We start from the raw sequence: 23602 nt of genomic DNA, 5'->3' as shown, positions 1-23602 counted from the left end.
GTGATCTTGAAGAGACCGCCGAAAGCATTTTCTCAGGGATGCAGAGTACATCATCATCACCTTCAGCAAATGAAAGTTCTGATACTTTAATTGAAGACCTGCCATCACCAGCAACGCCGACACCGGTGGCAACACCAACGTTGGTGACCGAGAGACGTCAGGCACCACAGCAAAGAAAAAACAAGAAAAAAACAGACAGCTTTGAGGACCAACTTTTGGGCAAACTGGATAGACAAATGACGGAAAATGAGGCATTTGGTTTGTCGATAGGCATGAGTTTAGATAGAATGCCACGTAAAGTGGCATCAAAAGGAAAGTCTCGCATTATGCAGATCATTGCAGAACTGGAGGAGGAGATAGATTGATGAGGGAGATTGATTGTTCCAGCGAATTGGCTGCTCATGAGGAGAACAATGACAGAACAAAGAGGTGGAATGAAGAGGTGTCCTCTTCGTTTTGTCCCTGTGCTTCGAGTGCTAGATTTTGTCATGAGTAGGTTAACCTCAGTGTCAATGTGTCATTTATTGCTGTATTTTTTACATTAGGTATCGAGGCACGTATTTAAGAGGTGTGCATTTAGCTCTTGTTTATGGTATTGATTTAACATTTTTGTTTCTTTCTTACTGCTAGTGTTTCCTACCTGGCTTATCAATAGAGATAATCCTGAATTCTCTATTTATTTCATTTATTCTCACGAGACTGCATGAATACTTGAGTGCTTGATGTGTGATAAGCTGTGATGCAGCGTGTGATATGCTACTTAATGCTGTGATAAAATAGTACAAATACTAATGCTCTAGTACTGAATGCAATTTTCGCAAAGTACACATTTGCTTTGGTTTATGATGTCTAATGTCCCGATGCGACTCGGGCAATGAGGAACGCCATAGTGCAGGGTTCAAGATAATTTCGACCACCTCGGGTTCTTTAGCGTGCACTGACATCGCACAGTACATGGGCCTCTAACATTTTGAGCATTGAATTTATGGTATTTTGACCTACACGTGCAAAAAGTGCAATATTTGTCTAATGCACTGGTAACGGTACAGTTGCATTGTTCCGACAGCAGTGCACAGCGAAAGTGTACAATGTTTAGTTACACTCTGATGATGAATGGCTTATTGTCAGGTCTTTTTACTTGAGTGTTTGAGGTGTGATACGCTGTGATGCAGGGTGTGATGTGATACTTAACGCTGTGATAAAATAGTACAAATGTTAATGCTCTAATACTGAATGCAATTTTGACAAACACACATTTGCTTTGGTTTATGATGTTTAATGTCCCGGATGCGACCCTGGCAATGAGGAACGCCGTAGTGCAGGGTTTTCGGGATAATTTCGACCACCTCGGGTTCTTTAACGTGCACTGACATCGCACGGTACATGGGCCTCTAACATTTTGAGCATTGAATTTATGGTATTTTGACCTACGCGTGCAAAAAGTGCAATATTTGTCTAATGCACTGGTAACGGTACAGTTGCATTGTTCCGACAGCAGTGCACAGCGTAAGTGTACAATGTTTAGTTCCATTGTGATGATGACTGGCTTATTCTCAGGTCTTTTTCCCACATATTTTAGAGTTTTTACTGCTATTATGTCATATTTATTGAGATCCTTGCAATGCAATATCCACAAGTAACATAAAAAGAGAAAGCACACTGTCAACAGGCATTAGAAAAGAACACGCATTCACAACACCCGAAAAAAATTTGCTCAGTGTTCTCGCATTTGTTCTTGAACTTGTCCAATTGCTTATCACTGTTTTACAGAAACAAGGCTTGCCATGAATTGTTCAGTGAAAGTAACTGCTCTCGCTTTTTCATGTGTTTCAGTCCAAGTGTTTCAGTATATTCCATTTTTTCTTTAGGATGTTTTGTATGTATATACACGCTGTAACTGTACTTCAGCAACCTTCTCAAAGGATGCTGCATTGTACACTTCATGTGAAAATGGCATGCAGGTGTTGAATAATGACGGTCTTGATCCTCGTGGTTCAAGCATTGATTACAGCACACTTGTGTCTTATATAGTCAAACAACAGCTTATTGTTTATTCAATTGCACTTGCAAACATATTGGTAATAAATCACACAGGACGGCCCAAAGTTGACCTGTCAGGGGGACCTCCTGTTAAAAGCACATTGCACTGGTTTTATATTTGAGACATCAAAGTGACAATCCTTAAGTACATAACTTTCACCTGATGTTTTGAATGCCTGGGTATGACAGGGTTAGTTGTTTATGTTCGGTCCCTTTTTCATGCCGAAGCTTGTGATAAGAGGGTACGACCAAATACCTGTACTGTGATATGCAATCTCATTTCAATAAAATATGAAATTCCACATGTTTTCTTTGTATTTTATTTAAAAAGTCCTTACAGGCCTCGTGAGAGGCCTGTAAGGTCTCGTGTAAGGTCTGTAAGGTCTGTAAGGCCTCGTGAGAGGCCTGTAAGGGGGGCATCACAAAAAAGGAAAACAGCATGCATAATTGGTACATAATATACATGCACGATTGACTGGCATAATAATGAATAATTTCCTGCGTACGCTGGATGATTACACAAATATAACAAAAGGTACAGTTCACATAAGAACAGGCAATTCAATGTCGTATACATAAGAATACAAAAATAGCAACTACAACAAAAAATAACAATGGACCCATAAACGGAAGGGTTGCATCAGTATTGCATAAAAATATATTGCACTGGTGACGTTCTAATCAGAGAAAAAAAAAGAAACATAGTAATACAAGAAAAAGAGCAAAGTGATACCATAAACAAAAAAGCTAACAAGGCATATCACGAGGAAACATAAGAAGAAAGGGACACGTATTATTTTTTTCAAGATTGCGCAATGAAATGCAAGATGAGCAGCTGGCGAAATTTGTCAGGATTTTTTTCGGAGACTATGGAATCAGGAAGGGCATTCCATAATCGAATGGCACGGGAAAGGGCTGACCAATTGAATGCGTGAGTGTTCCCGTATATCCGAGTGAAGATGAGGTGATTATGTAGCCTGCGTGATGTGCATGGTGCAAACTCAAGCCGCAAGGAAGATTTCCTATCCGCATGAACGTACTTATGAAGCAGAGTTAAGAGAGCGAAGTCACGGCGGATACTGAGGGGTGAGAGTAAAATATCCAGTTTTATTTGCGAAATACTAGAATTGTATGTATAGTTATGAGACAAACCTTGCGGCCCTATTTTGGACAGATTATAATAAGCTGGTCGGTTCTTATGGTAAGGTGACCAGATTGGAGAGGTGAATTCGAGCTGCAGGCGAATAAATGTTTGGAAAGCTAGCTTACGGATGTGGGAGGGTGATTTGCGCAGGGTTCGACGTAAGTACCCCAGTGACCTTGAGGCATTAGCACATATGGTAGTAATGTGATGGTTCCAGGAAAGGTTTGGCACGAAATAATTCCCAAGTACTTGTATGAAGTGGCTGGGGAAATCATGTAATTTATGTGATAAGGAGAACGTAGAGATGGAGTGTTTGCGAGTAAAAGAGATGACTTTACATTTAGATGAATTTAGGGTCATTAACCAAGTGTTGCACCAATCAAAAATAAGCTGAAGATTGTTTTGTGATAAGAGAGTACGAACAAATACCTGTACTGTGATATGTAATCTTATTTCAATAAAATATGAAATGCCACATGTAATGGTATCAGCTCCTCCTGACAACACTTAGCTGCCATGGCAATGAGCCTTCAGCAGAAATGAAGTAGTCTGCAATTTCATCCCTCATCGCCATGGCAGCTGAGGTAGGCCGCTGGTTTGATGGTGGTGCACTGCAACCAATTTGGGCAACCATGCGCCGCCACTCTCCATCCTGCACAGTCTCCTCACATGGCCTGTCCCCATAATTATCAGGACAGTATGCATTGTCAGCCATCAGGAAATTGTGAAGGACCACCGCTGCTTTTATCATAGAGGTTAGGAGCTCTGGCTCACCCTCCACTGTACCCAAAAACACTCGCCATCTCGAAACTAAGATGCCAAAGGCATTTTCAACGCATCTTCGGGCTCTTGAGAGGCGATAATTGAAAACCTTTTTTCTTTCTTCTAACTTTCTCCCAGGGTAAGGGCGCATCAAATAAGTTTGCAAAGGGAATGCTGCATCCCCAACCAAACAAACCGGCCACCTAGAAACTCCTGAAGGGAGTCCCAGGGTTCTCTCTTCTATGGCTCTCTTGAGGTTGCTCTTTCCGAAGAACGAGCCGTCTGAAAGCCGACCTTGGGCTCCTATGTCGACCATAATAAAGCGATAATTCGCATCTACAACAGCAAGCATTAGTAATGAGTGGTACCCCTTATAATTGAAACAGTCTGACCCACTGTTGTCTGGGCATTTGATAGCGAAGTGTTTGCCGTCAATACTTCCTATCGTATTTGGGAAATTCCACTTGTCTTCATAATCTTCTCTTATTTTTTCCCACTCTCTCTCACTTGGGCACCCCAGAACAACAGGCTTCAGGCAATCCCAGATTGCTGGAAGAGTCTCCTTTAGGATCCCTGCCACGGTGGAAGCATGAATTCTATAGCTGATTGCGATGTCTTGCATCGATCCTCCAGTAGCCAGGAATCTACAAAAATATGTTAACAGAACAAGTGATTCATATTAATGTTCAAATGCTTATCACAATGAACTTTATTGCTGCAACATTAGTAATAGGGTGAAAAATACATGCATCGTGTTTCACAATCAGGACTAAGAACAAGGCCCTAGGGAGCAGCAGAGAACTAGAATATTGATGAACACCATATTCATCTCTTTAGGCAGCAAAAACTTTTCGTAAAAAGTTCCTTCCTTTTTTCCCTTTCCAATGGCCCGCGTGCTTTCCCCGTGATTGTCGAAAGGTCGGCTCTCCTCGCAGTTCATGAGCATTGCGGTTGTGGTTGATGAAGACACATGGAAAACCACGAAAAAAAAAAAAAAAAAACGCGCGCGATATGCATTTATACATTGCTTCCGAAATCACGCGAGGTGCGCTTTGAAGCAGATGATGTGGCGGAATGAACGTGCAAACACGGTACGCATGCACGCAGTCGCACTTGCTGATTTCTGGACAAATACGAGCATTTTACCTCAGTGTAACTGCAAGTCTTTCTGCTGGAGAGATGGGCCTCCTATGCGTTGGTGGATGCAGGATTCTCTCGTAGACGAGGCCCAATAGCTTATCGAATGAAGCCTTCGTCATCCTGCGTTCAATAAACAAACGGGAATTCTGCATGACAACACTTCAGCACGAGCAACAGCAGTCCGAAGGGTACTTGCAAAACAACGGAAAAGCAGCACGCGTTATATGTATATACGTTCCATTTACCTGAAATACTTGAAATGGTATTCCGGATCATGTGTCGGAAGCTCTGACGAGGTGATGGTACTCGCCGTACCACGGAGTTGTCAAATACTCTGCATTATGTGCAGTGACCTGGACCTCTTGCCGGCCGCAAGCGCTGCAGCAGCACGGCGATGATTATATTCTTCGCGCTGGGTACGCGCTGGGTGATTTCCTTCGCGCTGGGTACCTAACACGAAGTGCTCAAACTGGGAAACGCCTGCAGTCGCGGTCAACGAAAAGGCGCGAAATCTCCGTGCAGTGAGCTAGGAGGAGCAGGGGAGAAAAGAGCGAGCAGCTATGGGATTTGCTTCGCGAGTTTGACGGCAGGGCGGCCGTGCGGTACGCTGCGCATTCTGTGCATGCGCTTCGCCAGTCGCGCGTCGCTGCGCCCGCCAGACTGCGTCCGAGTATAGACGTTTTCACGAGGGCGCTCCCGACGGTTGGGCGTGGAGAGTATGTGTCAGTGTCGCCTGTTCGGTCTGGATTGTGAGCTTGCCTTGCGCTTGCATTGCGGAGTGGTAGCTTTCCTTCGATGTTCCCGTTTATTTTGTCACGAATGACTTACGCTCGTAAATAATGGCATATATACTCATCAAAAGGCTACAGGCCAGCACTGTGCAGTTTATGGGTGCACAAACAACCAGCGGAAAATAACGATTTTGGGGACTAAGTGTGTCCACAACACAGCACTCCGCGAGACCACTGCCGCGATGTGGTATGTTCACGCTTCGCCGGTTTCCTGCATCACCTGAGGACTTGGCATTTCAGTCTAATGTGAACCAATGCACACATCAGTAAAATAACGCATTTTGGTAAACTCTTTTCGGCACATTTCCCAACAGGTTGCGAGAATTGTCAGCTCTTCGATGCAATATTTTCTCGTATGTAGTGGCAGAGGCTACATTTGTTATTCTTTCAAACACGACTTCATTCCAGTGCCTAATACGGGGGTCACACGGCGCACTTTTGATCGTGATCGAGCCCGATATGGGTCGAATTTCTTGGTCGCGATTGGCTTCTTTGCTCAATCTGCGGAAGGGAGCCAATCGCGGTCGAACATTCCGATCCAGATCGGTCTCGATCGCTATCAAAAGTGGCCGTGTGACACCGGTATAAGACAAATTGGAGCACTCTGCGAGAGAACTAGTCGGTAAATACACTTCGCAACGATCTGGAAAAATCGTGTCCTATGGAAGATGTATGCAGACCCTGTGTCCACCAAAACATTGTCTCTGCGTTCACACGCACCCTGCGCGGCCCTGCCCATAAAGGTAATTAACTTCAACAGTGTGGTGCTGCATCGAGCTCACCCATCTTTGAGCGTTGTCTATGTGCTTGGGCAGCAAGAGAATGCAAAAACGAACGTGTCAACCTCATCAGTGCGGCCTAGCGCCAGTGTTAGAGTTCGGGAACCGTAATGCGCTAACTGTGCGTGGCGTAGAAACGCGCTAAATGAGCCCGCGCAAGTAAGAACGTAAAAAAAAACGGTATTCGCATGGGTACGCGGACAATAGCATCATGCTTGCAAGAATAACAGTAACGAAAAAATAAATTCGCACAGTCGATCAAGTGAAATACTTACGTGCGTGCAGAGACTGCTTCGCTGACCACTAAGCGCTTTTCACTCACGGTCAGTAGTGGTTTACAGTCATATGCATATGTATTTATTCGACAATTGTTAAGACTCGACATTACTTTATTATGAACATAGCACAGTGAGACGGTGTAAGGGAAACAAGAGAAAGAGCAGAGATGGCCCTAACGCTGCAATATTATTGGCTTATTTCGCTTCAGAGATAGCGCACACGAACAATTCTTGCCGTACGCGATATCTTCAATACAAACTTCGCGCACGATCTACGTTAAGGTTCACCGTGAGCGAAGCTTGTTCCAAATTCAGACATTCGAAAGAAAAGCCATTCCAGGTAAACAAACGTAAAAAATAGGTAAACAAATATATCTTTATAACAAGTCCTGTTATAATCCCTATTGGGATTGACAGTATGTATAAATAAATAAATACTAAAAAAAAATCTAGCACCTGGGCTGTATCAGTCGCGCTGGCATCTGTGATCACTGCCGCGCGTCGGTTCGCTGCAGGTACCGCGCTGCTCGATCGCCACGCTTTATGCTTTGACATTTGGTTATAAGCACCCTGCACCGCACCAGATCCAATAAATTTTGCATGATTGAGCTGTTCAGTTGCGTCGGAAGCGTATGGAGTAACCACCGCATATCTACCAACCACTGACACGCGTCGTCGGGCCGCCGGCGCCTGGTTCTATAAGCATTGCCCGACAGCTACGTACGCGCCTGCTTTCGCTAAATGAGGCAACCCTCAATCGCGAAACGTAATGGTGATCAGATTCAATCGACGATACGGTCACATGTGCCCAGCAATAACAATGAAATATACCGCTGATTAGCACGCCAGGTCTCGACGAAGCAGACGCGGCTGCCGCCGCTACCGACGAAGAAACACCACATCCACTGGCTGGGCTTGCTGTTGCCATGGCACACTACACTGAGCGCTCACGCGAGCACGTGAAACATGTAACAAGTCAAGCGGCACAAGACAAGCGAAGCGGAAGAAAACAATCGAAATAATGCGCGGCGAAGATCACACAACCGAAGTGCGGCCGGCCTGCTCTCGCAAGGCGCACAGTCCAAAATGGCGGCGACGCTAGACGTCGCTCGTGTCGGCCAATGGCGCTGCTCAAACGTCGGTTTGTGAAAAGGTCTATAGGGGGGTCGGTTTTGCGCCCGGCGCAGCGTCGCCAACCTGGCGTATCCGACTTCAGCCGGCGCTCATCACGCGCCGAAAACGTCGGAGATATAAGTTGGCCTTAAGAATCACTATGAAGATTGTGGAAACAATAGCAAACTACCACCATCTCCAGATTTTTGGATTCAAAATTCTTCCTCTTGTCACTGAGAAAGAACTTGTACGCTGAGAAGGAACGCTCGACGGCAGTGAACACCTTAAAAAGTAAATTACAAACAAAACAAAAGCCGCGTGCACATCACATTTTTTTTTTCTTTTGCTCTTTACTCTCCTTTCCCCTGACGGCTCTCTGCGGTTTTCGCATTCGCCAACCGCGGCGCGTCCTATTTCACTGCTGCTAGCGGTTGTTTCCGAAAGTTGGTTGCAACTAGACGACTAGGTTGAACCCCATAGTGTTCCGAACAGTCGACGTTGCCCGGTAACACGAATAACGGTCTCTAACTGCACTCGAAAGTGAAACTTGAGGCTAAATATTGTTCATATAGGCGCCGATATTGAAAATAGGCATTTATAGGCATTTATGGCATTTAGGCACAAACGCCAAAATAGGCATTTATAGGCACTATAAAAACACTATAAAGCCCTCCTTAACCTCTAATTCATGCTCATATAATCAAAGTTAGGCGATAGGAGCGCAAGGAACAAAAAGAGGCCATCGGCGTTTTGCCCGCGTTAGCTCAAAATGCGTGCGGCGTTGGTGACTGTTGCTGGAGCCTCTGATATAAATAGGCACTTGGTGCCGCAGCTAAACGTCGCCTCCCTTCCCTCCCCTCCCCCACGGCCTCTCGCGCGTCCGAAGAAGGCGCGTTTGCTCTACTATCTAGGTGATTGTAAAGGAGAAAAGAGACGCCTACTTCTGCAGCCCCTTAAGCGAGCACGGCGCAGACCGCGGCGTTTGTATCTCCGCCGTGCGTTATCACTCCCCGTGAAAGACGCGCCCCCTCGCGCCCTTTCACTCGCACATACAGCGTTCGGCGCGCGGCGACGATTTCATCTCCAAATGACGTCATACGGAACCTCACGGCGACGGCGACGGCGACGCCGACGGCAGAAATCTGCTTTGAGTGTCCATTATAATTGCTATCGCAATAAAATGTCACAGTGTTCGCCCTAAGGGCGAAAGCAATGAATGCGATAGCAAACAGCAATGTCATACGAAGTAAGGTGAGCGGCTTTGGTACAACAAACACGCAGAACTGTTGTCGACGCCATCGGCGTTTTGCCGCTATAAAAGCGTGCGGCGTTGGTGACTGTTGCTGGAGCCTCTGATATAAATAGGCACTTGGTGCCGCAGCTAAACGTCGCCTCCCTTCCCTCCCCCTCCCCCACGGCCTCTCGCGCGTCCGAAGAAGGCGCGTTTGCTCATATATGGTGATTGTAAAGGAGAAAGAGACGCCTACTTCTGCAGCCCTTAAGCGAGCACGGCGCAAACGCGCGTTTGTTCTCCGCCGTGCGTTCACTCCCGTGAAAGACGCGCCCCTCGCCCTTTCACTCGCACATAGCGTTCGGCGCGCGGCGGATTCATCTCCAAAGCGCAAGGACCTCACGGCGACGGCGACGGCGACGGCGACGCCGACGGCAAGGGCATCGCAATAAAAAAGCATTTGCTAAAATCCGGTCTCTAGTAATCGCCATCTGCGTGGCGCACTTGCTTTTGTCTGACAGACGCGGCAGCTTTTGCGCGGGCGCATTATTTGTCTGTGCGAATCCTGTAACGTCTTCCTGTTCTGTGCCTGTTAGTTGCGTTACCAGTATGACAGGTTGCAGTGCACCCTACTACTGGTATCGCAATGAGAGTGGAATTTTTTTTTTTTTTTTTTTTTTTTTTTTTTTTTTTTTTTTTACGTACCGTGCGCATGGTCAGCCATCGAACGCCGACTGCAATGGCTTTTGCGAATGGGACGCGACAAGCCAGCTCCCTAAAATGTCCAGAATACGCTAGGTAAGCTAACGCCAGAAGAATCGCGAAATTTACTTCTGCTTGCTCGAGTATGCCATTTGGTTGTATATTTTAAAGGTTCTGGTAAAACTCGTAAAATAATGCAAGCGATATGTGTGACCTGCTAGCGTGTATTTCGCGTCTACGACTGTATTGCTTTAAATTCACAGCAGCGCTGCATTTTATGGCAGTGCATTTATTGCGTGCAGGTCTATACGTGTTTCCGTTTCGCGATATATTGACTGGGGCGGGGCAAACCATGGCAATCGAAACAAGCCTGAACGAAACCAAACACGAGCGCGCGATAGCTGACGCAAGCAGACGATAGTACTTAACTAGTGGTCCGGCCGATACGATATACGAGTAGGCATCGAGCGTTCGGGTGTGTCCTCATGACGCCAGTTTCCCGCGCGCACGTCATTGAAGCGTAGCTCTCATTGGTCGTGGCCGTTCGCGGGTCGCGTCTTTCATCTACGGCTCCGCGTTCGCTCTTGAACGCAGCCCTGCGGGAACGAGAGGTAGCTTCGCTGCATAGATGTGGATTGCAAGATGGCGGACCATTGCTCAACTCTGACTCCCATGTGGGAGCCATATACAGTAACTCAACACGGGATGTGAGATGTGCGCATCGTAGCGTCGATACGTGCACACTTCGCATTGCATTTCCATATTGTTTCACCACGTGGAACGCGATGTAGCAGTTGCATAAGACACATAGAGAAGTTTTGAGGAAGAAAAAATATTAAGGAGATGTATACAAAATTCTAACATGAAAAACATGTACAGCAGATATACCTGAATAAATCAAGCGGGACAGGTGACTATTTCTTACCTCCCCGTTTCAAGGAGCATGCCAATAGATCATCATAATCAGCAGCAGCAGCGTATGTGACATGGGTGCCACGTGGTCTAGATACCTGTGTTTACTCTGCAGTACACGTTATGGTGCCTCCTCGCAAGGTACGAACCGCTGCTGAAGAAGCGAATCGTAGAGCTACGCGTGCGGCTGCAACCAGGCTGCGTCCGGCTCAGCAGATCGCTGTGCAGAGAGCAGCCCAAGCCGCAGCTTGCCGGCGACGCCAGGCGGACAGTTCGTTATCGTGAAAACGACGCAAACGCCCTTCGCCGTGACCACACTCTAGTGTGTGCTGCAGAAAGTGGAGCTTCTCTGGAGTCGCTTCTGCAGCTTGCGCTGTGACAGTGCTGCGTGTGCCGCGCAGGCCTATGACTTTTCGATGCACTACAAGTCAAAAGCAGGACACACACCTGAGAACGAATGCCGGGCTCCAAGCTAGTGTCATGTCTGTGCACCTTTATCGCGGTGCAGTTTCCAGCGGCGGGTTTCGAATGAACAACCTCTCGTAGCCTAAGGGGGTGCCCTAAGCATTTAGACCCCTGCTGCCACTGTTGATTCTACAACATTTCATCTACATTGAAAAGCAATTCAACAAGAAGAATTTTCTCGAATTCTCAGAAACATCTATAAAGAGTACTTCAATTTGCTTACCGTTATTGTTTTGAGAGAATCATGTATTGTCACAACCAGCTAAGTAACTTGGGAGAATCTTTTCCGAAAACCAAGCGGGTACTTCTTCATAACATTGTGCATGTCAGGAAATAAAAAATGCTTCTGAATTATCTGCTCAAGGATCTTGTAAGCTAGTGAGTGATGAGTGACGATGCTAGTGCTAAAGTTGACAACTCTTTTTGCAGGAAAGGGCCACTTTGAATACGAGAGAATAGATCATCGATAGAAGCGCTAGTTAAGTTCATTAAATAATTTCCTGAATTTCAGGTTGAAGACGAAGAGGTGCACCTCGAGGTTGCTCCCGCTGCCAGCTGAAAAGCTTTACGCAAATTTAATAAAATTGTTGTTCGGATAGTTGGTTCATAATGCCTAGGAACGTCTTACATTGCGCAGAACAGAGAGACGAAAAGGAAGAGACAGGGGATATTTCTGTCTGAATCAGGACGATTTGCATGCTAAATTTTAAAAACTTCGTGTTACTTAGTTTTTTTCTTATCGCAATATCTAATTGCTGTTTTTAAGACTAATAAACTTTCTAAACTATTCAATTCTTGGCCAATCTCCCATGGTGGGTATGAGCTATACGCAAAGGCAAAATAACCAAACTACCTCCTATGTGAATCAGCAGCATTATCATCATGACAGCATTCCGTGTTTGTGCCCTGTGGTATATCGCTATTTCATACCCGCCGTGGTTGCTTAGTGGCTATGGTGTTGGGCTGTTGAGCACGAGGTCGCGGGATCGAATCCCGTCCACAGCGGCCACATTTCGCTGGGGGCGAAATACGAAATCACCCGTGTACTTAGATTTAGGTGCTCGTTAAAGAACCCCAGGTGGTCCAAATTTCCGGAGTCCCCCACTACGCCGTGCTTCATAATCCGAACTGGTTTTGGCACGTAAAACCACATAATTTATATCTATATTTTGTGTGGTAACTTTTCATGAGCGTTATACCCAAGTTTCCTCGACAGCACTCTCCAACAAAGGTGACAATTGGTAATGCAAAGCACGAGTAATGCATATGCTGTGGATTTTCACGCGCAAGCATTGAAGGCGTCGGAAGTGCCCGTCTGGCGCGCACGGAAGTGCCCGTCTGGCAACACTACCGCTCGCCTACGTCACTTGTCACAGGACCGCACCAAGCACTACGTAACAGGGAATGGGATGGCGCCTGCGTGGGGCACGACACCGCTCGGCACACCATGCTGATCCACGTATCGTTCCAGGTTTGTTACCTCGGCAACTCAAAGAATTTTCGTAATAGTGACGACTTTCTCATTGCGGTATCTTGCCCCATTCACGTAAATTGGCGCGTTGTGATTTGTTTATGTAGTGACATGATTGCTTTTGAACTGCTTTCGGAGCTTATGCTGTTATTGTCAGGTGATGTCGAGTTGAATCCAGGCCCACCTGATGCTACCGACTTTGTCCCTCTGTTAGAAGCAATTCGAGCAGAAATCGTAGAAATGCGAGCATTTCAAGCAATCCAAGACAAGATATTATCATCACTTCAATCACGCGTAACACGGCTGGAATGCACCAGACAAACACCAGGCAATGATTCTTCAAATTCTCAAACAACTCAGATCCGCAACGATATTGCAGCCCTAAAAACTGCAAGTATAGATACTAGTAATAGGATGCGACGAAATAACCTACTATTCTTAGGATATTCTTAGGATGACACTCACTGTGTCAGTGAGTCATGGAAGGAGTCCGAAGATAAAATACTGGCATTGTGCGCAGATAATATAAACATTAAATTAGAACCCAACTCCATTGAGCGAGCGCACTGAATCGGTAAATTTTGTGAATCAAAGAAGCGGCCTATCATTGTGAAATTCGCCCATTTTAAGACTAAAGACAACATTCTGTCTCATGGACGAAAATTAAAAGATACTAGCTACGCCATCAGAGAGGACTTCGAGGCTACCACGCGTGCGTCTAGATCTAAACTATTACAGTTCGCCCGAACTCAGAAATGTGCATTCAAACTCAGTTTCGATAAACTTTATATCGGTAATAAGTGTTTTTTCTGTGACATCACGTCTTCTAAAGTTGAGGAATGCACACCACCAACGCGGCATGCGTACGCGCGAACCAAAAATTCTGTAAGTACACCCACGGTCCCGACCAAATGATGCCTCAAGAATACTAACTTATCAAGTTCCGCTCCCAAAAGGCTGCCTACGTTTTTGAATTTCAACATAGCATTCACTAACATACGATGCGTAGTACCAAAGCGAGATCAGTTACACAGCTATAATTGCGATACAGAATCCGATATCATCTTGCTAACAGAAACGTGGCTGAGCTCGGACATAGACGATAACGATGTTTTTCCGTCTAACACAAACTTCACATTGTACCGTAACGATAGACAAGGCCGAAGGGGAGGAGGCGTTCTTATCGCTGTTACGAAGACATTATCATCTAACCTAATATGTCACGACGGCAACCTTGAACTTTCATAGGTATGTGTCTATAACAATGCGATAAAAACCGTTTTTGGCATTTGTTACAAACCACCTGATAAAACAGCAAGCTTTCATTGATCTACTGTCCCAATCCTTAGCAAACATAAAACACAACCTGCCGAATGCACCGCTTTTTCTTTTCGGAGATTTTAATTACCCCCAGATTAACTGGAGTACGCTGTCTGTATCAACAGGGACCTTTTCCACTGAAGCGAAACAATTTCTTGAAGTAAAAGAAGATTTCATCCTCCAGCAGGTGATAGCATGTCCCACCAGAGGCGTTAACATACTCGACTTCTTACAAGTCACCCGGATGACATTTCCGCCATTACCGCGATTCCTGGCTTCAGCGATCATTGTCTCCTGCACGTTGTTATTCGTCTCCCACTTAGTAAGAAATCATCTACCCAAAGACTAATCTCTGACTACCGGAGAGGTAACTATGAAGGTATAAACAGTGGACTAGAGTTATTTTTGCTGAATTTTCAGACCACTTTCTTGTCACGCCCAGTCAACTCCAACTGGGAGCTATTCAGAAACACAATGTTAAACCTAAAGGATAAGTACATAAACACTATTGTAGCAAAATCTGATTATAACAACCCTTGGTTCACTAAACGTGTAAAATCTTATCTCAAACGTAAAAAATGTCTCTACAGAAAAGCTAATCAAAGTAATAACACTGCAGCGTGAGAAAGGTATCGCGCGTGCGTAAAACTGTATATTCAGGAGGTCAGTCAAGCCAAAGATAAATTTAACAGTCACGATCTACTGTCCATTCTCCAATCAAATCCAAATAAATTTTGGCGCGTGCTGTCCATGAAAGACAGATCTAACACCATCGAACTCGTTGACCTCGATGGTGAACCTATTCCTAATGATGAATGTGCAACTGCCCTAAATAACTACTTTTCTTCTGTATTTACTGCTCCCATTCATGACCCTGACCTGCCCACTCACTGCTACAGTGCGTGACCTAGAAATTTACGCGGAGGGCATATTTAACCTAATCTATAGTCTTACACCATCATCTTCTGCTGGCTGTGATGGTATAAGTAGTAAACTTCTGAAGAACACCTCTCATCTATCATCAGCTCAAAAACTTTGCTTATTATTCAACTAATCGTTAGAAACTGGGACCGTTCCCGGTGACTGGAAGAAAGCTAATATCTTGCCTATCTTTAAATCAGGTGACCGCTCGAACTTTGCCAATTACCGCCCAATCTCCCTTAAAAGCTTCCCCTCAAAATTACTTGAACACATCATAGCCTCAAGCCTAATGAAACACCTTGAGGCAATTAATTTTTTTCTACCCATTTCAGCATGGTTTCCGAAAGCACTTATCCTGTGATTCCCAACTCGCCGAATTCACCCTCAACATTTTGTTTATCATGGACAGGAACCTGCAGATCGACGCTGTTTTCTTAGATTATTCAAAAGCTTTTGATAAGGTGCCTCACAAGCTCTTAGTGCACAAGCTATCTGGACTTGGAATCTGCTATAACTTACTCAGATGGATTGAACAATTCCTATCTGGGTGCACACAATACACTTCCACAAACAATCACCGCTCACCTCGTACCGATGTGACTTCGGGCGTCCCCCAGGGTGCCTGTCTGTCGCCTTTATTATTCCTAATCTATGTGAACGACTTGCCTACTAGCATAAATTGTAAACTACGACTTTTCGCAGACGACTGCGTAGTTTACAACACCGTTAACTGATCTGACGGTGTTCTTTACCTGCAGCGTGACCTCGATGCCATCTCGTCATGGTGTGAAAAATGGCACGTGCCTCTCAACTTATCAAAATGCAAATCAATGTGTTTTACCCGAAAGCGCAGTCCCTTTCAGTCCACTAATCACATTAGCTCGGTAAACATCAGCGCCACTTCATCCTACAAGTACCTGGGTCTTATTTTGACGTCATCACTCTCTTGGATAACACATATCGAAACAATACGTCGCAAAGCTGCACGCTCACTCGGGTATCTACAAAGGAATTTCAAAAAGGCATCCCTGGAAGTGAAGAAGCTGGCGTACGTGACATTTGTCCGTCCACAACTCGAATTTGCTTCCGCTGTCTGGCATCCATCTCAAGATTACCTAGCCGCATCATTGGAATCCGTTCAAAACCGAGCCACCCGCTTCATCACTTCAGATTATTCACGGTACACTAGTGTCACTTCCTTGAAGCAAGCAATAGGTCTGCCAACGCTGAAGTCACGCCGCATCATATCTCGTCTTTGTTTGCTGCACTCCTTCTATTACAATCCACGCTCAAGGCACCACCTTCTTAAACCACCATTGCGAACTTCCTCTCGCATAAGTCACAGCTCTGCCATAGCACGTTTACCCAGCCGCTCATCTGCCATGACCACTTCTTTCCTGATGCAATCGTTTATTGGAATGCGCTCCCTGACCACTTCGTTACCTGTACTGACCGCAAAAAATTTCGTGAATACCTAACAAATCACTTTGAATAACTTTGTTCCCAGTGTACATCGTTCATGAACCCATCACAAAACACTCGTAATAGTCTACCCTTGTCAGCCTTTCCACCTAGTGTAATTTTTTTGTTCACGAACGTATTGCCGCGTTGCTTATTTAAATTCGTAATTTTTGTTTGATTGTTTAAAGTCATACAAAATCAGCAATGTTTCTTTTTTGTTGTTGTTTTGTACGTAACCATTTTTACACATGTTTGTATTGCCCCCCCTTGTGTAATGCCTTCGGGCCTTCAAGGTGATATGAAATGAAATATATATATATATATATATATATATATATATATATATATATATATATATATATATACGAAGGAAGTATTTCTTCAGGTCCGGTGTTTAATAAGTTCAAATAAGTGCAGGCGCACGTAGACAAGCAAAAACATTTTAACTTCGAGGGTCCGGCCTTCATCAAGAGTCCTTTGGTGAAGTGAGACTTGATGAAGGCCGCACCCCGGCCGAAACGTCGAAATTAAAATGTTTCTGTTTGACTAAGAGCGCCGGCAGTTATATATATATATATATATATATATATATATATATTGTTACGTTGCGGAAACCACATATAAACATGTATTTACACTATTTACATGAAACGCCCAAAATAGGAGCATAGTCCAACAAAGCTTCTAACGTCTGCGGTAGAAGATGGCCCAGGAAAGTTCTGGACAGCGCGAATCTTGTCCGGGCCGGGTTGAACGCCATCGGCACTGACAAGATGGCCAATAACGGTAATTTGACGACGTCCAAAGTGGCACTTGGTTGAGTTTAATTGCAGGCCGGCGAGTCGAAAAACAGCACGAATAGCCGACAGGCGCGTTAGAAAGAGAAAACAAGGACAGGAAAGGCAGGGAGGTCAACCAGAAGAGCGTCCAGTTTGCTACCCTACACTAGGGGTAATAGAAAAGGGGAATAGAAAGAGGAAAATAGGGAGAGAGTGAGTACTGAGTACACGTGGGACGATGTATAGGGACACTATAAGCGGTCTCTTAAGCCGGTGAACTTCAAATATTGTACTAATGCACGCATCGCTTTTTGTACCAGTGACGGGTGTAGCCATGGAGCGCTACAACGTAAAATGATTCTAAACTGTTTTGATTCCAAACTCCTGACGTCAAATTTACGTAACCACCGACGCAAGCTTCGGGTGGTCACCCGCAGCTTTGTCTGAACAACCCAATCAAACTCTTTCCTCGTTCATAGGAGGTCACCTTTGTTCGCTTTCAAAACAAATACCATTGCCTACACTGAGAGGTGTTTGTTATCTAAGTAGATGACAAGAGGCGAGGAGCACGCTCTAGTGGAGAGAGTTTCGATGGTATCGAGCCAGCACAGGGAAAATAGATAACCACATGAAGAAGGTGGTGCCGGCTTCTCCGATTGGTCTGCTTCGCCTTACTAATTTGCTTGCGGTGGCTGGTCGAAAGTCGCGGCGGCGTGCAACGGAAGGATAAGAATGCCGCTAAAACGGATCCTCAGCAAGGAAGAGTTGGCAGAGCGATATCGTATGCATGCCGAAAAGGCTCGATAAAGTTTTACTGCCACGCGAAAAGGCTTATCATGCGCAAAAAAATACATGCTCACCGGCAGGTGCGAGTAGCGAGAGCCTGAGCGATCGGCGGGCAGCCATGTTCTATTCCTTTCGGAACGGGGCAGTCTGTGGCTATTCAGAAAATTTTTCAGTTTTGTTCGGCATATTAATGCATTTTTTCGCGTACACGTCACTTTGATGTGGTGTGTTTTCGCGGTTTCGTGAGGTCGCGTGACAGACAGGCGAAGTGGGCGTAGCCAGAAAACATTGGACCAATAGCAGAGGACTAATGGTGAAAAGGCGTCGAATCAGGAATGATTATTTTTCTTTTCTGCGGTTTAATAATGCATAATCAGTGTGTACACGTTATATCAGATAGGGAGCTATCGCGGTTTTCGTGACATCGCGTGACAGACAGGCGAAGTTGGGAATGGCCCGAAAATGTTTTGACCAATCGTGGAGGCTGATTGCAGAAATTGGAATCAAAACAGTTTGGAATCATTTTACGTTATAGCGCCCTTGGTCCGAGTTTCTTTGAAGCAGACAACGGTCTCGAGTCCAGTCCGTTTAAAGTTGTCCTGAGAGAAAGGCGTTGTACGTCGTAGCGATGACAGATAAAGAATAGGTGCTCGATGGTGACCTCCCACCTACAGGAGTCACACATCGGGCTCTCGGCAATTCCCATACGATGTGAGTAAGCGTTCGTGAACGCCACTCCCAGCCACAAGCGGCACAGCACGGTTGTTTCGCTGCGGGAAAGGCTAGATGGCAGTTGTAGCCGTAGCAAGGGGTCCAACTTATACAATCGGCAATTGAAGGCACTTGAACTCCAGAAAGCTTGTGACGTTTTGCGTGCAAGCAGACGAAGTTCCCTGGCAGTGTCCGTCCAGGCACGTTAGATGACTCGCAAACTGAGTTGGTGAAAACAGAATCATATCGTCTACAAAACACAGAGATGTAGACCATTTATAGCCGTGTAGTAAGGATTCCATCATTTTTTCGAAGGTAGCCGGAGCAATACAACGCCCGAACGGCATAACCTTAAATTGATAGAGGCCATCAGGTGTTGCGAAGGCAGTTTTTTCATGGTTCCTATCATCTACCGAGATTTGCGAATAGCCTGATCGAAGGTCTATGCATGAGAAGAAATTGGCTCCGAGCAAGTAGTCCAAAGCGTCATGAATATGCGGCAAGGAGTAGACATCCTTGCGCGTGATTTTGTTGAGGTGCCGATAATCGACACAAAAGCGCCAAGTGCCATCCTTCTTCTTGAGAAGGACAACAGGGCACGCCCATGGACTGGAAGATGGCTTGATAACGCCTTTAGTCAACACCTTATCGACTTCTCGTTGTATATATGACTTGTCGTTCGGCATGTGAAACATGGTACGGACGACGGCGTATGGGATTGGCGTCTCCGATGTGAATACGATGGGTGGCCCCCGATGTCACTGGGCCAAAGTGCGGCCGGCAAGGTAAAAAATGGCGCCGTAAGTTTCCTAGACACGGCGGATGTCAACAGCTTGTGCAGGAAGATGGTCAGGTTAGAGCACTGCACGGGCTCCGGCTTGCCCGAAAGCCCAGGCCCGGCCAGGCCCATGGGCCGGCCCGGGCCGGGTAGGACAGTTTTTTCACGGGCTCAGGCCGGGCTCGGGCACGGCATGTGCTTTTTGGTCCCGGGCCCGGGCTGGGCTCGGGTTTTTTGACGCGGGCCCGGGCCGTGCTCGGACTTTCTGGTGGTGTGCATGTAACGTGCAGAGAGTTATCCTCGGACTTCTCGACTCTGAAAAGCATGTCTTTTTCGGTCTCGGGCCGGGTTCGGGCCGGTTTCGAGCCGGGCTCGGGCCGGGCTCGGGCCTAAGGTAAACGGGTGGCGGGCCGCGCCGGGCGGGTAACGCAGATTATTTCCGGGCCCGGGCCGGGCCCGGGTCTCGCCATAAACCTTTTGGTCGGTCTCGGCCGGGCAGCCCAACGTAGAAAAGGCCCGAGCCCGTGCAGTGCTCTAGGTCAGGTGCAGTCATCTTGCTAAATTCGTCTGTGACTAGAGTCGGTGAATCAGAGATTCATGTAGAAGGCGGCAGAATTTCGGCATCAAATACCGATATCTCGCAATCGTCCACAGCCAAGATGTCGCCCAAAGGCATGCCTCGGGGAACAATTTGAGTCGAGCAGCCGGGGAGGGAGCGAAGTCTGATTGCGAAGTCTGAATTTAGGGGAGGGAGCGAAGTCTGATTGCCTGTGACAGTGAGCACGGTATGGGTAACGGCCAAATTCCGGGGCAGCCGGGGAGGGAGCGAAGTCTGATTGCGAAGTCTGGAATTTAGGGGAGGGAGGCGAAGTCTGATTGCCTGTGACAGTGAGCACGGTATGGGTAACGGCCAAATTCCTTTCAATCAGTATGTCAGTGGTGGGACATAGTACGTAGAAGCCGTCAGGAACAAATGGAAACATTAGAGTGACCTACGTACAGGCTTGGGGGGACAGGCGGATGTCTTTGGCAGAGCCTAACCGTGGCGGTGTGACAAGTGGACTATAGCAGCAGTGGGGTAGCTCAAGCTGAATGACCCTAGACGCGCTGTCAAAGAGGGCTGAATGGAGCAATAAAAAATTGGGAGGATGCTTAAGCTTCGGCTTTAAGAGTGGAACGCGATAGCATTCAAAGATCCCTGACTGCTACTCATGGTTCCCTACGACTGCAGCTTATGCAACCGTAATGGTTACTGGCAAACACTGGCGGCGAACGCTGTGCACGTAGGCGAGCTTTCTTGAGGAAACGTGGCCTCTTGCGTGGGCCGATCCCGGAGATAGTGCACAACCACGCCAAAGAAATTACATCATTTTCAGGTTTCCGTATTTGTTGCGCACTTTTAATATTTCAGTCTGAGAAGATTTAACATAAAAGGCATGTGCTGTGGGTGTTTTGTTTCATGACATTTGTTTCTGGATTGTCATTCTCAAAATTCCGAGTAATAGTTTTGCCAAGAGTGCAAGACAAGGTATGAGCAACATTAATGATAGAATGGCGTCGGCATACCTTAACGTGGTTGGGAATGATTTTCTCGGCCGCGGGCGCCAATTCCGACGCCGACGACGGATTTTCTGCGACACGGGGCCCAAAACGCTGTCGCGTTAAAAAGTCTGGGCCCAGTATTACGTCGTAAGGGCATTGTTACAAAACGGCCAACAACACAGTGGTTACGCGCTCGGTGATGCCAATGCGAACGGTGAACATACCAAGCACGGTAGGCGTTCCTCCGTCGGCGACGCGGAGAGTGCGTGATGCAGCAGGGGTGAGGATTTTGTTCAGCCGTCCGTGCAACTGGGCACTCATCATGGATATGTGCGCGCCAGTGTCAATGAGTGCTGGGACACTGACGCCATGGACTACAATGTCCATCAAGTTCAGGTTGATCAGCAAAGTGATCAGAGGTTTTTGAGCTCGAGTCGTTAATGGATACGGGCATCGGGGCTGCATCGTGGACGGTGGGCGACGAACCTGCGGTGATAGGGGCGATAGCCGACGAGCTGATGGCGAATGGGACTGGTGGCATCGGAATGATGACGAGGGACTGTTGCAAGTGGCATCTGTGGTTCGCCACTCGACTGGATTTCGGTACTGGGCAGCTGTGAAGCGGGAATGGCGCATACAGAATCAACTATAATATTAGCGAGTTCTTCGCGGACTATTGCCTGCAGGAATTACTGGTACTGTAGGCAGGCTGGGGCGGGGAAGAAAGGCTGCAGGAGCCATGTCTTCAAGTTCTCGCCATACTATCCACCCCAGGTCGTCTGATGATGATGGTCGCGGCATTCTTAACTTATCGTCACAAGAGGATGTCGCAGCTGTGTTCGGCCGATGTGCGAACGGCGTTGCAATGCGACGGCTCTAGGCCTGCTCAAAGCGTTGACACACTTTTATGATGTCCTGCACTGTCTCACAATTTTGCACATGAGCAGGTTTATAGCATCGTCAGCGATCCCCTTCACTACATGTCCAACTTTGTCTGACTCGGCAGAAGGGTATGCAGAAGACAGGAACTTTTCAATGCAACCGGCTGCACCACCTGACCTCTTCTCTATGCCTTCGCATCCCAGCTGGACTCTGCCGTCACGAAGCTACCCTGCTTTGCCGAATATGGCTAGGAGTGGCTTTTATCAAGGCTTTTGCATTCCGAATCGGATGGGCCGACGATGCCTCATGTGATGACTGTGGTAGCGAAGATACTCTTCAACATCTTCTCTGTGACTGTCCTCGCTACAATTTACAGAGACGATCGCTCGAAGACCTCCAACACAGGAACTTCTTTTAGAATGCCGACAACACAAGCCATCGCAACGGAGGGCGACGACGGCACTGTTGCAGTTTTTAAGGGCAACAGATTTGGACAAGCGGCTGAAGCCTGAACAGATGTTCTAGTGCTGCAAGTGCTACTGTGCTGTGCGGTAACAGTATGCGGTGACAGTGATCGACAGTAATTGTGTATCTATGCTCCTTTCTTTCTCTATCTCTACTTTCTTGTCACTTTACGTCACCCTCCCGTCTCTCCCCAGCCTAGAGTAGCTTACCCGATCTTCCCATCTGGGTATCCTCCCTGCCTTTCCCTTTCTTCTCTCCCTCTCTCTCTTTGTCTGACTCAGCCATATATCTGTCGGCCTTACGGCACAGAGCCAGCACGTCCTGGATGTAAGAGACCTATGCTTCTGTGGACATGCTGTGTCTGCGGTCCGTTTTTTTTTTTTCGCGCAGTTAAACAATGTTCGTTAATATGTACCAACTCGCCCAACAACAACTTCCTCTAGATTCTGTGAACGTTTGGACGCGGGTCGCTAGTTGGTTCGTTGTGGCGCTCTTCCACTCGCCGGGACGGCCGAACAAGTCCCTCAGATTCTGCTTGTATGTGTCTCAGTCGTCAAGTTCTTCAGAATAGTGTTGGCCTGAGCTCGTTGGTTGCACATAGCACAAATGGTTTCCAGCTGAACGTATGGACACGGACAGAAAAGAACGACGACACATGCGGGACTAGCAACTGAATGTTTATTCTTGGTTTCCCACACCTTTTATAGCACACGACAGCCAATGCTTTTTCCTTTTGTCATGCCGGTTATCCGTCTTTCAGGGCGAAGTGTCGTCTTTGCGCAATAAGTTTTTTTTTCTTTTTGTGTTAGTAGTATCAACGGTGTACTGATGCATGATTGCCCGCTTCTGTCAATGGCCATGGCTTCTAAAATTTCGCGCGTCAGCTTGTCTTTACTTTTTTCTAAAACCTGTATGTCGTAAAGTTGTACGGTGCAATGATGCTGGCGATGATGAAAAGCGAGATGCTAAGTTCTTCCTCGTGGTATCATACCACGCCTTCTCCGTGCCTTGTAGGTGGAACACCAAGTTATCCAACATAATCGTCGGATCCCATATGTTGTGGGCACAGACCTGCTCATACGTGATGATCCAGTCTTCCACATCGATGTGGTCGGTGCCGCAGAACGTT

The 23602-nt window shown here is 46.6% G+C and overlaps 1 pseudogene; it reads right to left on the bottom strand.

Moving 5' to 3' along the window:
* Window positions 1-2374: 2374 nt before the first annotated feature.
* The window catches only part of LOC125943573 (uncharacterized), a 33803-nt pseudogene continuing 12575 nt past the window's right edge, over window positions 2375-23602 (bottom strand).

The sequence above is a fragment of the Dermacentor silvarum genome, chromosome 2 (genome assembly GCF_013339745.2).
Source record: "Dermacentor silvarum isolate Dsil-2018 chromosome 2, BIME_Dsil_1.4, whole genome shotgun sequence".
NCBI lineage: Eukaryota > Metazoa > Arthropoda > Arachnida > Ixodida > Ixodidae > Dermacentor > Dermacentor silvarum.
The sequence above is the reverse complement of the archived record's forward strand: the minus strand, read 5'-3'. Positions and strand labels throughout refer to the sequence as shown.